General features: G+C 44.3%; 1 pseudogene; it reads left to right on the forward strand.

Annotated features, from left to right (window-relative positions):
* The window catches only part of LOC133564833 (pleckstrin homology-like domain family B member 1), a 689,899-nt pseudogene that overhangs the window by 19,307 nt on the left and 654,241 nt on the right, over positions 1 to 16,351 (forward strand).

Below are 16,351 nucleotides of genomic sequence, written 5' to 3' on the forward strand. Positions count from 1 at the left end.
CTCCCACCTCCAAAGACATGCACCTGGGGATAGGCCCCTCCCACCTCCAAAGATATGCACCTGGGGATAGGCCCCTCCCACCTCCAAAGACATGCACCTGGGGATAGGCCCCTCCCACCTCCAAAGACATGCACCTGGGGATAGGCCCCTCCCACCTCCAAAGACATGCACCTGGGGATAGGCCCCTCCCACCTCCAAAGACATGCACCTGGGGATAGGCCCCTCCCACCTCCAAAGACATGCACCTGGGGATAGGTTGATTGGCAACACTAAATGGTCCCTAGTGTGTGAATGTTGTCTATCTGTGTTGGTCCTGTGATGAGATGGCCACTTGTCCAGGGTGTACGCCGCCTTCCACCCGATTGTAGCTGAAATAGGCACCAGCGCCCCCCGCGACCTCAAAGGGAATAAGCGGTAGAAAATGGATGGAAATTATTATGATGTTCTGCTATGATGTACACATCTATACACCACATAGTTATTATGATGTTCTGCTATGATGTACACATATATACACCACATAGTTATTATGATGTTCTGCTATGATGTACACATATATACACCACATAGTTATTATGATGTTCTGCTATGATGTACACATATATACACCACATAGTTATTATGATGTTCTGCTATGATGTACACATATATACACCACATAGTTATTATGATGTTCTGCTATGATGTACACATATATACACCACATAGTTATTATGATGTTCTGCTATGATGTACACATATATACACCACATAGTTATTATGATGTTCTGCTATGATGTACACATATATACACCACATAGTTATTATGATGTTCTGCTATGATGTACACATATATACACCACATAGTTATTATGATGTTCTGCTATGATGTACACATATATACACCACATAGTTATTATGATGTTCTGCTATGATGTACACATATATACACCACATAGTTATTATGATGTTCTGCTATGATGTAAACATATATACACCACATAGTTATTATGATGTTCTGCTATGATGTACACATATATACACCACATAGTTATTATGATGTTCTGCTATGATGTACACATATATACACCACATAGTTATTATGATGTTCTGCTATGATGTACACATATATACACCACATAGTTATTATGATGTTCTGCTATGATGTACACATATATACACCACATAGTTATTATGATGTTCTGCTATGATGTACACATATATACACCACATAGTTATTATGATGTTCTGCTATGATGTACACATATATACACCACATAGTTATTATGATGTTCTGCTATGATGTACACATATATACACCACATAGTTATTATGATGTTCTGCTATGATGTAAACATATATACACCACATAGTTATTATGATGTTCTGCTATGATGTACACATATATACACCACATAGTTATTATGATGTTCTGCTATGATGTACACATATATACACCACATAGTTATTATGATGTTCTGCTATGATGTACACATATATACACCACATAGTTATTATGATGTTCTGCTATGATGTACACATATATACACCACATAGTTATTATGATGTTCTGCTATGATGTACACATATATACACCACATAGTTATTATGATGTTCTGCTATGATGTACACATATATACACCACATAGTTATTATGATGTTCTGCTATGATGTACACATATATACACCACATAGTTATTATGATGTTCTGCTATGATGTACACATATATACACCACATAGTTATGATGTTCTGCTATGATGTACACATATATACACCACATAGTTATTATGATGTTCTGCTATGATGTACACATATATACACCACATAGTTATTATGATGTTCTGCTATGATGTACACATATATACACCACATAGTTATTATGATGTTCTGCTATGATGTACACATATATACACCACATAGTTATTATGATGTTCTGCTATGATGTACACATATATACACCACATAGTTATTATGATGTTCTGCTATGATGTACACATATATACACCACATAGTTATTATGATGTTCTGCTTTGATTTAAACATGAAGAATACCAATGTTGACCAAGTTCAAAATGCACAGTATCTCAATATTAGTGTATAGTTCAGGACGTTTTCCACTGATTTACCAAAGTGCCTCGTCTTGTTTTTTAATGTCTTTAAATGTTGAAGTCATGTCTTATAATAATTCATTATTGCATCAATAGTTTGCTTAAATGTTGAAGTCATGTCTTACAATCATTATTGCATCAATAGTTTTACCGTGAATTGATGAAGGTGCACCCAGACTTAAACAATTTGAAAAGTTTATTGGGGTGTTACCATTTCGAGGTCAATTGTAGGGAATATGTACTGTACTGCACTGTACTGTACTGTACTGCACTGTACTGCACTGTACTGTACTGTACTGTACTGTACTGTACTATACTCTACTGTACTGTACTGTACTATACTCTACTGTGCTGTACTGTACTGTACTGCACTGTACTGCACTGTACTGTACTGTACTGCACTGTACTGTACTGTACTGTACTGCACTGTACTGTACTGCACTGTACTGCACTGTACTGTACTATACTGTACTGCACTGTACTGTACTGCACTGTACTGCACTGTACTGTACTGCACTGTACTGCACTGTACTGTACTATACTGTACTGCACTGTACTGTACTGCACTGTACTGTACTATACTGTACTGTACTGTACTGTACTGTACTGTGCAATCTACTAAAAGTTTCAGTTTGTCAAGCTTGCGAAGATGACCAGCAACAAAACAGCGAAACAGGAAGTGCGCTGTCCGAATGACCAGGAATTAGGTGGTTATACCTTCAAAATAAAACCAAAAAAGTGCATTGATTTTGCAATTCTGTAGCAACACAGTGAGTGGTAAGTAAATAATATCTAAATTATTTGAATGTAATGTTATCTATTTCAAACCTTCTACGACACCGGAACGTATTTGCCATGTGTGACCACAGCAGAAGTTTAGTGTGAAAAGGTCAACCGGAAAAGGTTACAGTGCCAACACCAGCGCCGCCGGTACCTGCGGATCACGTGTTTAAATGTCGGTACCGGCCGAGCACGTGTGTGGAGACTCCGTGACGAACATTAACGGACTCCGTGACAAACATTAACGGACTCCGTGACAAACATTAACGGACTCCGGGACGAACAATAACGGACTCCGTGAGTCTAAAGCAGGCTCGTCTTGTCTGAAAGAGACGAGACGAAGGATGCTAATGCTAAAGCTAACCGTGTCTGAAGTGAGTATCTGACGTTCTGACTACAAACAGGATTTTATTCCATCTAACACTTTATTTCATGTCCTGCACTTTATGCTGACTTGGAGCACTCGGCATATTTATCTGAAATATGACATATCAAAACACATCAACCTTCAAATACATCGCCAAGTTAGACAATGAGTGTTATTGTCTAATTTCTCAATGAAGTCTGGCATTTTATAGCACATTCTTCTTTTACTTACATTTATTTGACACACACACCCTTGTTTCTTCTTTATGTGTTCATTCTTTCATTTAATTACAGAGAACCCATTATTTATTTATTTGACACACACCCTTACTTTACCACATCTCTTGTTTACGTATTCATTCACTTGTTTATGCACGTTAAGTAACATTTCATTCATTTGTTAAGTACGTTCATAAACATCTAGTTTGTTTGTTTATGCACATTCATAAGCATTTCATTCATTTGTTTATGCACTTTGATAAACATTTCTATGGGCCGGTCAAAGTGAGTTATTTTTACCTTCATGATAAAATTAAACAATGACATATTTCATTTAAGAAGCGTGTTAAGATAAAATGTACATTATAAACAATCTGAGACTTCTATAAAGATAGCAGGAAGCAAAATATTAGATGAGTTTGATTTAACAGCTAACACTTATTTCACTTTCTATACATTTATCACCTGACTTTAGAGCTGCAGCTATTATTTCATTTTTGTTCCATTCATCAGACATATCCATCCATTTTCTACCTACCGCTTGTCCCTTTTGGGATCGCGGGAGGTGCTGGAACCTATCTCAGCTGTATTCGGGCGAAAAGCGGGTTACACCCTGGACAAGCCGCCCCCTCATCACAGGGCCAACAGAGTTACATAACATTCACACATTTGGGCCAATTTTTTTAGTGTTGCCAATCAACCTATCCCCAGGTGCATGTCTTTGGAGGTGGGAGGGGCCTATCCCCAGGTGCATGTCTTTGGAGGTGGGAGGGGCCTATCCCCAGGTGCATGTCTTTGGAGGTGGGAGGGGCCTATCCCCAGGTGCATGTCTTTGGAGGTGGGAGGGGCCTATCCCCAGGTGCATGTCTTTGGAGGTGGGAGGGGCCTATCCCCAGGTGCATGTCTTTGGAGGTGGGAGGGGCCTATGCCCAGGTGCGTGTCTTTGGAGGTGGGAGGGGCCTATCCCCAGGTGCATGTCTTTGGAGGAGGGAGGGGCCTATCCCCAGGTGCATGTCTTTGGAGGTGGGAGGGGCCTATCCCCAGGTGCATGTCTTTGGAGGTGGGAGGAAGCCCACGCAGTCACGGGGAGAACATGCAAACTCCACACAGAAAGATCCCGAGCCCAGGATTGAACTCAGGACTACTCAGGACCTTCGTATTGTGAGGCACAATTTACAATTTACTTTTCTTTTTTCCTAATAAATGCACATCAGCAACATTTGTGAGTCAACTCAATTCTTTGTTTAAAACAATTTCGGCAACATATTTGGTAAATCCAAGATAATGAAGACTTTGAAGAAGAGGTGACATGCTCCTAGGATGACCTACACCTATACAAAGACTGAAGAAGTCAAGTAGCTTGAGCTCTCTGACCTGTAAACATTTGACTCAAGTATGAAGAAAAACAGTCATAAATAATGAGATAGGCAATCAAGAAAAATAATAATAAATAATGAAATAGGCAATCAAGAAAAATAACAAAAAAATAATGAAAGCTGAGATGGATGGATGGAGATAGGCACCAGCGCCCCCTGCAACCCCGAAAGGGACAAAGCGGTAGAAAAATGGATGGATGGAAATAGGCAATCAAGAAAAATAATCATACATAATGAGATAGGCAATCAAGAAAAATAATAATAAATAATGAAATAGGCAATCAAGAAAAATAACAAAAAAATAATGAAAGCTGAGATGGATGGATGGAGATAGGCACCAGCGCCCCCTGCTACCCCGAAAGGGACAAAGCGGTAGAAAAATGGATGGATGGAAATAGGCAATCAAGAAAAATAATCATACATAATGAGATAGGCAATCAAGAAAAATAGTAATAAAAGATGAATTGTGCTGTGCACACCTGCTGCCTGATTGGCCACTAAGACACACCTGCACTCAGTCTCCCATCTTAGTCCAGCTTCCTTTGTGTGCACTTGCCATACAACCACCTTCAATTGTTGTGTTATTGTTGTGTGCACTTGCCATACAACCACCTTCAATTCTTGTGTTATTGTTGTGTGCACTTGCCATACAACCACGTTCAATTCTTGTGTTATTGTTGTGTGCACTTGCCATACAACCACGTTCAATTCTTGTGTTATTGTTGTGTGCACTTGCCATACAACCACGTTCAATTGTTGTTATTGTGTGCACTTGCCATACAACCACGTTCAATTGTTGTTATTGTTGTGTGCACTTGCCATACAACCACGTTCAATTGTGTTATTGTTGTGTGCACTTGCCATACAACCACGTTCAATTGTTGTCATATTGTTGTGTGCACTTGCCATACAACCACGTTCAATTGTTGTTATTGTGTGCACTTGCCATACAACCACGTTCAATTGTTGTCATATTGTTGTGTGCACTTGCCATACAACCGCGTTCAATTGTTGTGTTATTGTTGTGTGCACTTGCCATACAACCACGTTCTATTGTTGTGTGCACTTGCCATACAACCACATTCAATTGTTGTGTTATCGTTGTGTGCACTTGCCATGCAACCACGTTCAATTGTTGTGTGCACTTAACATATAACCACGTTCAATTGTTGTGTTATTGTTGTCTGAACTTGCCATACAACCTACAGTATGTACAATTGTTGTGTTATTGCCATATGACCCTTGTGCATGTACAATTGTTGTGTTATTATTGTGTGCACTTGCCATATAACCACGTTCAATTGTTGAGTTATCGTTGTGTGCACTTGCCATATAACCTATGTGCAATTCTTGTGTTATTGCCATATAATCCTTGTGCATGTACAATTGTTGTGTTATTGTTGTGGGTTCTCCTCCGCCTTGCCATATAGCCGTTGTGCATGTACGATTGTTGTTATTGTGTTAACTTGCCATATAACCCTTGTACAATTGTTGTTAATGTTGTGTTATTATTGTGTGCACTGCTCCGCATTGCCATATAGCCGTTGTGCATGTACAATTGTTTTATTATGTTATTGTTGTGTTATTGTTATGCATGTAAAATTGTTGTGTTGTTATTGTGTTGTTGTTGTGCATGTGCAATTGTTATTGTTGTGCATGTACAATTGTTGTCATTGTGCATGTACTATTGTTGTGTCTGTAAAATTGTTGTGTTATTATTGTGTTGTTGTTGTGCATGTGCAATTGTTATTGTTGTGCATGTACAATTGTTGTCATTGTGCATGTACTATTGTTGTGTCTGTAAAATTGTTGTGTTATTATTGTGTTGTTGTTGTGCATGTGCAATTGTTATTGTTGTGCATGTACAATTGTGTCATTGTGCATGTACTATTGTTGTGTGATTGTTGTGTCTGTACAATTATTGTGTTATTATTGTGTTGTTGTGCATGTGCAATTATTAATGTGCATGTACTATTGTTTTGTGATTGTTGTGTCTGTACAACTGTTGTGTTATTATTGTGTTGTTGTGCATGTGCATTTGTTATTAATGTGCATGTACTATTGTTATGTGATTGTTGTCTCTACAATTGTTGTGTTACTGTTGTGCATGTACTGTGGTTGCGTTAATATTGTGTTACTGTTGTGCACGTAAAAAGGTTGTGTTCTTGTTGTGTGTTCAGACATGTTCAATGGGCCTCACCGGAGCAGTCCAGCACAGTCCCTCCAAGACCTTGGCGAGCGAGCCGAGTCGGACCACAGCGCCATCGTCAGCTCTATTGAGAAGGACCTCCAGGACATCATGGACTCCTTAGCTATGGACGAGCCTCAGTCTTGCTCCTCGGAGGACAAAAGGCCCCCCGGAGGGCCCATGGTCAATGGGGGGGGTTAGGTATTTGCTGTCCCCCCTCACCAGTCCAGGGGCCATGTCCGTGGGGTCCAGCTACGAAAATACATCGCCAGCCTTTTCTCCGCTGTCCTCCCCTTCAGCTGCCAGCAGCCCGACTCCTGGTGCAGACCCCCAGGACCAGGTGTCCCCTCTGCCTCTCCAGGACCAGGTGTCCCCTTTGCCTCTCCAGGACCAGGTGTCCCCTTTGCCTCTCCAGGACCAGGGGTCCTCTCTACCTCCGGTGCCTGCACGTTCCTCCAGCTATCATTTCACCAGCCAGCCCCGGACCACCAACTGGGAAAGTGTTAAAGGGAGCCCTGGGCTGCAGAGGAGGGTCTTAGGAGACGGTCTAAGCCCTAAGCCTAGTCGCAGAGGATTAGGCCAAGACCTGTCTTCACAAGAATGTCTCAGTAGCAGAACTCTAGTGCCAAGCGGCCTCACTTCCAGGCTGCAAACATCTCCTTTTCCCGTGCCATCTAGTTCTAGGACCAAGATCACCACAGTGCTTCAGGAAAGGCCTCCCAGTCCTTTGAGAGGGCAGACTCTCTCGACTGATGGCTCCAGTTCATCCAGGCAACCTTTCCATCCTAATCTGGCCTTTCAGCCTCCTCTGGATCCTGTTGTCCATGTCATCCAAGGATCTCCTGCCAGCCCCGGCATGGCCAGGAAGAACCTAGAACTAAACGGTGCAGGAGGTTACGTGAGAGAACTTCCACCTCTAAGTCCCTCCATCGCTCGAAGAGGCGGCCAAGTTGCCACCATGAAGGCCCCGGAGAGCCCCTCAAGTCTGCGGAGGCCAACCCCAGAGGGTCTCCGGCTTCATCCTAAGTTTGGAACCTTGCCTGAGGATCTGACTGGCAATAAAGGGATGCGGGCTCGTAGTCCCTCCCCCACCTTTCCCATGAAGGAAGGTGGCTCACCAAAGGCCATCTCTGGACACGCCTTGTCACCTGCCTACAGTCTGGGTTCTCTTCCCGGCTCCTCCCCCATCGCCAGTCCCAGGTGCACCAGGAAGATCTCAGCAGTGAGGGAGAGGAAGAACAGCATCTCAGAGATCAGTGACAACCAGGACCAGCTGCTGGACTATCACCGCCGTCAGAGGGAAGAACGACTCCGAGAGCAGGAGATGGAGAGACTGGTGAGTGAGGGACACCTCTGCTTTGTCAACACGTCTAGTTACTGAGTGACCGACACAACTGCTTGGTCAACACGTCTAGTTACTGAGTGACCGACACAACTGCTTGGTCAACACGTCTAGTTACTGAGTGAGGGACACAACTGCTTGGTCAACACGTCTAGTTACTGAGTGACCGACACAACTGCTTGGTCAACACGTCTAGTTACTGAGTGACCGACACAACTGCTTGGTCAACACGTCTAGTTACTGAGTGACCGACACAACTGCTTGGTCAACACGTCTAGTTACTGAGTGACCGACACAACTGCTTGGTCAACACGTCTAGTTACTGAGTGACCGACACAACTGCTTGGTCAACACGTCTAGTTACTGAGTGACCGACACAACTGCTTGGTCAACACGTCTAGTTACTGAGTGACCGACACAACTGCTTGGTCAACACGTCTAGTTACTGAGTGACCGACACAACTGCTTGGTCAACACGTCTAGTTACTGAGTGAGGGACACCTCTGCTTTGTCAACACGTCTAGTTACTGAGTGACCGACACAACTGCTTGGTCAACACGTCTAGTTACTGAGTGACCGACACAACTGCTTGGTCAACACGTCTAGTTACTGAGTGACCGACACAACTGCTTGGTCAACACGTCTAGTTACTGAGTGACCGACACAACTGCTTGGTCAACACGTCTAGTTACTGAGTGACCGACACAACTGCTTGGTCAACACGTCTAGTTACTGAGTGAGGGACACAACTGCTTGGTCAACACGTCTAGTTACTGAGTGACCGACACCTCTGCTTTGTCAACACGTCTAGTTACTGAGTGACCGACACGACTGCTTGGTCAACACGTCTAGTTACTGAGTGAGGGACACAACTGCTTGGTCAACACGTCTAGTTACTGAGTGACCGACACAACTGCTTGGTCAACACGTCTAGTTACTGAGTGAGGGACACAACTGCTTGGTCAACACGTCTAGTTACTGAGTGACCGACACAACTGCTTGGTCAACACGTCTAGTTACTGAGTGACCGACACCTCTGCTTTGTCAACACGTCTAGTTACTGAGTGACCGACACAACTGCTTGGTCAACACGTCTAGTTACTGAGTGACCGACACAACAGTAACTAGACGTGTTGACCAAGCAGTTGTGTCGGTCACTCAGTAACTGACGTGTTGACCAAGCAGTTGTGTCGGTCACATACTGTCACCTCATACGTCATACTGTCACCTCATACGTCACATACTGTCACCTCACACGTCACATACTGTCACCTCATACGTCACATACTGTCACCTCATACGTCACATACTGTCACCTCATACGTCACATACTGTCACCTCACACGTCACATACTGTCACCTCACACGTCACATACTGTCACCTCAAACGTCACATACTGTCACCTCATACGTCACATACTGTCACCTCATACGTCACATACTGTCACCTCATACGTTACATACTGTCACCTCATACGTCATACTGTCACCTCATACGTCACATACTGTCACCTCATACGTCACATACTGTCACCTCACACGTCACATACTGTCACCTCATACGTCACATACTGTCACCTCACACGTCACATACTGTCACCTCATACGTCACATACTGTCACCTCACACGTCACATACTGTCACCTCACATGTCACATACTGTCACCTCATACGTCACATACTGTCACCTCATACGTCATACTGTCACCTCATACGTCACATACTGTCACCTCATACGTCACATACTGTCACCTCATACGTCACATACTGTCACCTCACACGTCACATACTGTCACCTCATACGTCACATACTGTCACCTCATACGTCACATACTGTCACCTCATACGTCATACTGTCACCTCATACGTCACATACTGTCACCTCATACGTCACATACTGTCACCTCATACGTCACATACTGTCACCTCATACGTCACATACTGTCACCTCATACGTCACATACTGTCACCTCACACGTCACATACTGTCAACTCATACGTCACATACTGTCACCTCATACGTCACATACTGTCACCTCATACGTCATACTGTCACCTCATACGTCACATACTGTCACCTCATACGTCACATACTGTCACCTCATACGTCACATACTGTCACCTCATACGTCACATACTGTCACCTCATACGTCACATACTGTCACCTCATACGTCACATACTGTCACCTCACACGTCACATACTGTCAACTCATACGTCACATACTGTCACCTCATACGTCACATACTGTCACCTCATACGTCACATACTGTCACCTCATACGTCACATACTGTCACCTCATACGTCACATACTGTCACCTCACACGTCACATACTGTCACCTCATACGTCACATACTGTCACCTCATACGTCACATACTGTCACCTCACACGTCACATACTGTCACCTCACACGTCACATACTGTCACCTCATACGTCACATACTGTCACCTCATACGTCACATACTGTTACCTCATACGTCACATACTGTCACCTCATACGTCACATACTGTCACCTCATACGTCACATACTGTCACCTCACACGTCACATACTGTCACCTCACACGTCACATACTGTCACCTCATACGTCACATACTGTCACCTCATACGTCACATACTGTCACCTCAAACGTCACATACTGTCACCTCATACGTCACATACTGTCACCTCACACGTCACATACTGTCACCTCATACGTCACATACTGTCACCTCATACGTCATACTGTCACCTCATACGTCACATACTGTCACCTCATACGTCACATACTGTCACCTCACACGTCACATACTGTCACCTCATACGTCACATACTGTCACCTCACACGTCACATACTGTCACCTCATACGTCACATACTGTCACCTCACACGTCACATACTGTCACCTCACATGTCACATACTGTCACCTCATACGTCACATACTGTCACCTCATACGTCATACTGTCACCTCATACGTCACATACTGTCACCTCATACGTCACATACTGTCACCTCATACGTCACATACTGTCACCTCACACGTCACATACTGTCACCTCATACGTCACATACTGTCACCTCATACGTCACATACTGTCACCTCATACGTCATACTGTCACCTCATACGTCACATACTGTCACCTCATACGTCACATACTGTCACCTCATACGTCACATACTGTCACCTCACACGTCACATACTGTCACCTCATACGTCACATACTGTCACCTCATACGTCACATACTGTCACCTCATACGTCACATACTGTCACCTCATACGTCACATACTGTCACCTCATACGTCACATACTGTCACCTCACACGTCACATACTGTCAACTCATACGTCACATACTGTCACCTCATACGTCACATACTGTCACCTCATACGTCACATACTGTCACCTCATACGTCACATACTGTCACCTCATACGTCACATACTGTCACCTCACACGTCACATACTGTCACCTCATACGTCACATACTGTCACCTCATACGTCACATACTGTCACCTCACACGTCACATACTGTCACCTCACACGTCACATACTGTCACCTCATACGTCACATACTGTCACCTCATACGTCACATACTGTCACCTCATACGTCACATACTGTTACCTCATACGTCACATACTGTCACCTCATACGTCACATACTGTCACCTCATACGTCACATACTGTCACCTCACACGTCACATACTGTCACCTCACACGTCACATACTGTCACCTCATACGTCACATACTGTCACCTCATACGTCACATACTGTCACCTCAAACGTCACATACTGTCACCTCATACGTCACATACTGTCACCTCACACGTCACATACTGTCACCTCATACGTCACATACTGTCACCTCATACGTCACATACTGTCACCTCATACGTCACATACTGTCACCTCACACGTCACATACTGTCACCTCATACGTCACATACTGTCACCTCATACGTCACATACTGTCACCTCATACGTCACATACTGTCACCTCACACGTCACATACTGTCACCTCACACGTCACATACTGTCACCTCACACGTCACATACTGTCACCTCATACGTCACATACTGTTACCTCATACGTCACATACTGTCACCTCATACGTCACATACTGTCACCTCATACGTCACATACTGTCACCTCACACGTCACATACTGTCACCTCACACGTCACATACTGTCACCTCATACGTCACATACTGTCACCTCATACGTCACATACTGTCACCTCAAACGTCACATACTGTCACCTCATACGTCACATACTGTCACCTCACACGTCACATACTGTCACCTCACACGTCACATACTGTCATGTCACATACTGTCACCTCATACGTCACATACTGTCACCTCATACGTCACATACTGTCACCTCACACGTCACATACTGTCACCTCACACGTCACATACTGTCACCTCACACGTCACATACTGTCACGTCACATACTGTCACCTCATACGTCACATACTGTCACCTCACACGTCACATACTGTCACCTCATACGTCACATACTGTCACCTCATACGTCACATACTGTCACCTCATACGTCACATACTGTCACCTCACACGTCACATACTGTCACCTCACACGTCACATACTGTCACCTCACACGTCACATACTGTCACCTCATACGTCACATACTGTTACCTCATACGTCACATACTGTCACCTCATACGTCACATACTGTCACCTCATACGTCACATACTGTCACCTCACACGTCACATACTGTCACCTCACACGTCACATACTGTCACCTCATACGTCACATACTGTCACCTCATACGTCACATACTGTCACCTCAAACGTCACATACTGTCACCTCATACGTCACATACTGTCACCTCACACGTCACATACTGTCACCTCACACGTCACATACTGTCACGTCACATACTGTCACCTCATACGTCACATACTGTCACCTCATACGTCACATACTGTCACCTCACACGTCACATACTGTCACCTCACACGTCACATACTGTCACCTCACACGTCACATACTGTCACGTCACATACTGTCACCTCATACGTCACATACTGTCACCTCATACGTCACATACTGTCACCTCATACGTCACATACTGTCACCTCACACGTCACATACTGTCACCTCACACGTCACATACTGTCACCTCACACGTCACATACTGTCACCTCATACGTCACATACTGTCACCTCATACGTCACATACTGTCACCTCAAACGTCACATACTGTCACCTCATACGTCACATACTGTCACCTCACACGTCACATACTGTCACCTCACACGTCACATACTGTCACCTCACACGTCACATACTGTCACCTCACACGTCACATACTGTCACGTCACATACTGTCACCTCATACGTCACATACTGTCACCTCATACGTCACATACTGTCACCTCACACGTCACATACTGTCACGTCACATACTGTCACCTCATACGTCACATACTGTCACCTCATACTGCTGTCATTATATACATCAAGTGTTCATTCAAGGCCAAGGCAAAATATTGATATATATATTGTGTATCGCGATATGGCATAAAAATATTGTGATATTAAAAAAAGGCCATTTCGCCCAGTCGTAGTATCATCACACATGGTGTCAAGGCACATGGTATCATCATACATGGTATCATCCCACATGGTATCCTTGTACAGGGTATCATCACACATGGTGTCAAGGCACATGGTATCATCACACATGGTATCACATGGTATCCTTGTACATAGTGTGAGTACAGTGACAGGACCAATAAATGTAAATCCAACATTACACATCAGTGACAGGAACATGTTGTATAGGGCGGCTATATCTGCAGGGATGAGGTTGTTTAGGGCGGCTATATCTGCAGGGATGAGGTTGTTTAGGGCGGCTATATCTGCAGGGATGAGGTTGTTTAGGGCGGCTATATCTGCAGGGATGAGGTTGTTTAGGGCGGCTATATCTGCAGGGATAAGGCTGTGTAGGGCGGCTATATCTGCAGGGATAAGGCTGTTTAGGTCGGCTATATCTGCAGGGATAAGGCTGTGTAGGGCGGCTATATCTGTAGGGATGAGGCTGTTTAGGGCGGCTATATCTGCAGGGATAAGGCTGTTTAGGGCGGCTATATCTGCAGGGATAAGGCTGGTTAGGGCGGCTATATCTGCAGGGATAAGGCTGTGTAGGGCGGCTATATCTGCAGGGATAAGGCTGTTTAGGGCGGCTATATCTGCAGGGATAAGGCTGTGTAGGGCGGCTATATCTGCAGGGATGAGGCTGTTTAGGGCGGCTATATCTGCAGGGATAAGGCTGTGTAGGGCGGCTATATCTGCAGGGATGAGGCTGTTTAGGGCGGCTATATCTGCAGGGATAAGGCTGTGTAGGGCGGCTATATCTGCAGGGATAAGGCTGTGTAGGGCGGCTATATCTGCAGGGATAAGGCTGTGTAGGGCGGCTATATCTGCAGGGATAAGGCTGGTTAGGGCGGCTATATCTGCAGGGATGAGGCTGTGTAGGGCGGCTATATCTGCAGGGATAAGGCTGTTTAGGGCGGCAATAGCTGCAGGGATAAGGCTGTTTAGGCCGGCTATATCTGCAGGGATAAGGCTGTTTAGGGCGGCAATAGCTGCAGGGATAAGGCTGTTTAGGGCGGCTATATCTGCAGGGATAAGGCTGTTTAGGGCGGCAATAGCTGCAGGGATAAGGCTGTTTAGGCCGGCTATATCTGCAGGGATGAGGCTGTTAAGTTAACATTCGGTGCAACGGGGGTTAGTGCATGTGCCTCAAAATACTAAGGTCCTGAGTTCAATCCCGGGCTCAGGATATTTCTGTGTGGAGTTTGCATGTTCTCCCCCGTGACTGCGTGGGTTCCCACCTCCAAAGACATGCATCTGGGTATAGGCTCCTCCCACATCCAAAGACATGCACCTGGGTATAGGCTCCTCCACCTCCAAAGACATGCACCTGGGTATAGGCTCCTCCCACCTCCAAAGACATGCACCTGGGTATAGGCTCCTCCCACATCCAAATACATGCACCTGGGTATAGGCCCCTCCCACCTCCAAAGACATGCACCTGATAGGTTGATTGTCAACACTCAATGGTTCCTAGTGTGTGAATGTTGTACATCTGTGTTGTTCTTGTGATGAGGTGGTGATTTGTCCAGCGTGTATCCCGCCTTCCACCTGATGGTAGCTGAGATAGGCTCCAGCACCCCCTGCAACCCTGAATGAGACAAGCGGTAGGAAATGGATGGATAGATAAATACTGCAGTATTTCACTTTCAAAGCCCTCTCAATAATTCTCTCAAGTATGTTCATGACTGTTTGCTGAGCTCTCCACTAGAGGGCGATGTCTGCCTGTTTATTCTAGTGTTAACTCCACTAGTGTTAACTCCACTAGTGTTAACTCCACTAGATGTCTGCCTGTTTATTCTAGTGTCAACTCCACTAGATGAACTGTTTACCATTGTGTTGTTACATGAATAATATTCTTATTAGTGTAGGACAACATTAGGAATGTACAACATGTGTTGTTACATGAATATTATGTCAATATATAACTAGGTTACATTAATAACTTGGTTACATTAACATATAACTTGGTTAGCATCCATCAAGTGTATTATTATTATTATAATTATGATTATTAAAGAGCAGCTGGTGGTTGGTAGCATACAGCAAGTGTTTAGCTTGAAGCAGCATGAAGTATTAATTACTGCTTTATGGGAATACTTTATACTGCTATTTGTCTTGTGTAACAGCAGAGCAACTGTGTGCTCCTCTTGTTGAATTTTAATGTCTCTCACACACACACACACACACACACACACACACACTCACACACACACACTACGCACGCACGCACGCACACGCACACACGTCTCCTCTGGCTAAAAAACACCCTGAGAGTTGAAGTGGAGACCCAGTAGTGGTTTAAATATTTAATATTCAGCAAAGTGTTGAACTTGCAAGCTGATGTAAGTATGAGCACATCTTAAGT

The sequence above is a fragment of the Nerophis ophidion genome, linkage group LG13 (assembly GCF_033978795.1).
Source record: "Nerophis ophidion isolate RoL-2023_Sa linkage group LG13, RoL_Noph_v1.0, whole genome shotgun sequence".
NCBI classification, from domain to species: domain Eukaryota; kingdom Metazoa; phylum Chordata; class Actinopteri; order Syngnathiformes; family Syngnathidae; genus Nerophis; species Nerophis ophidion.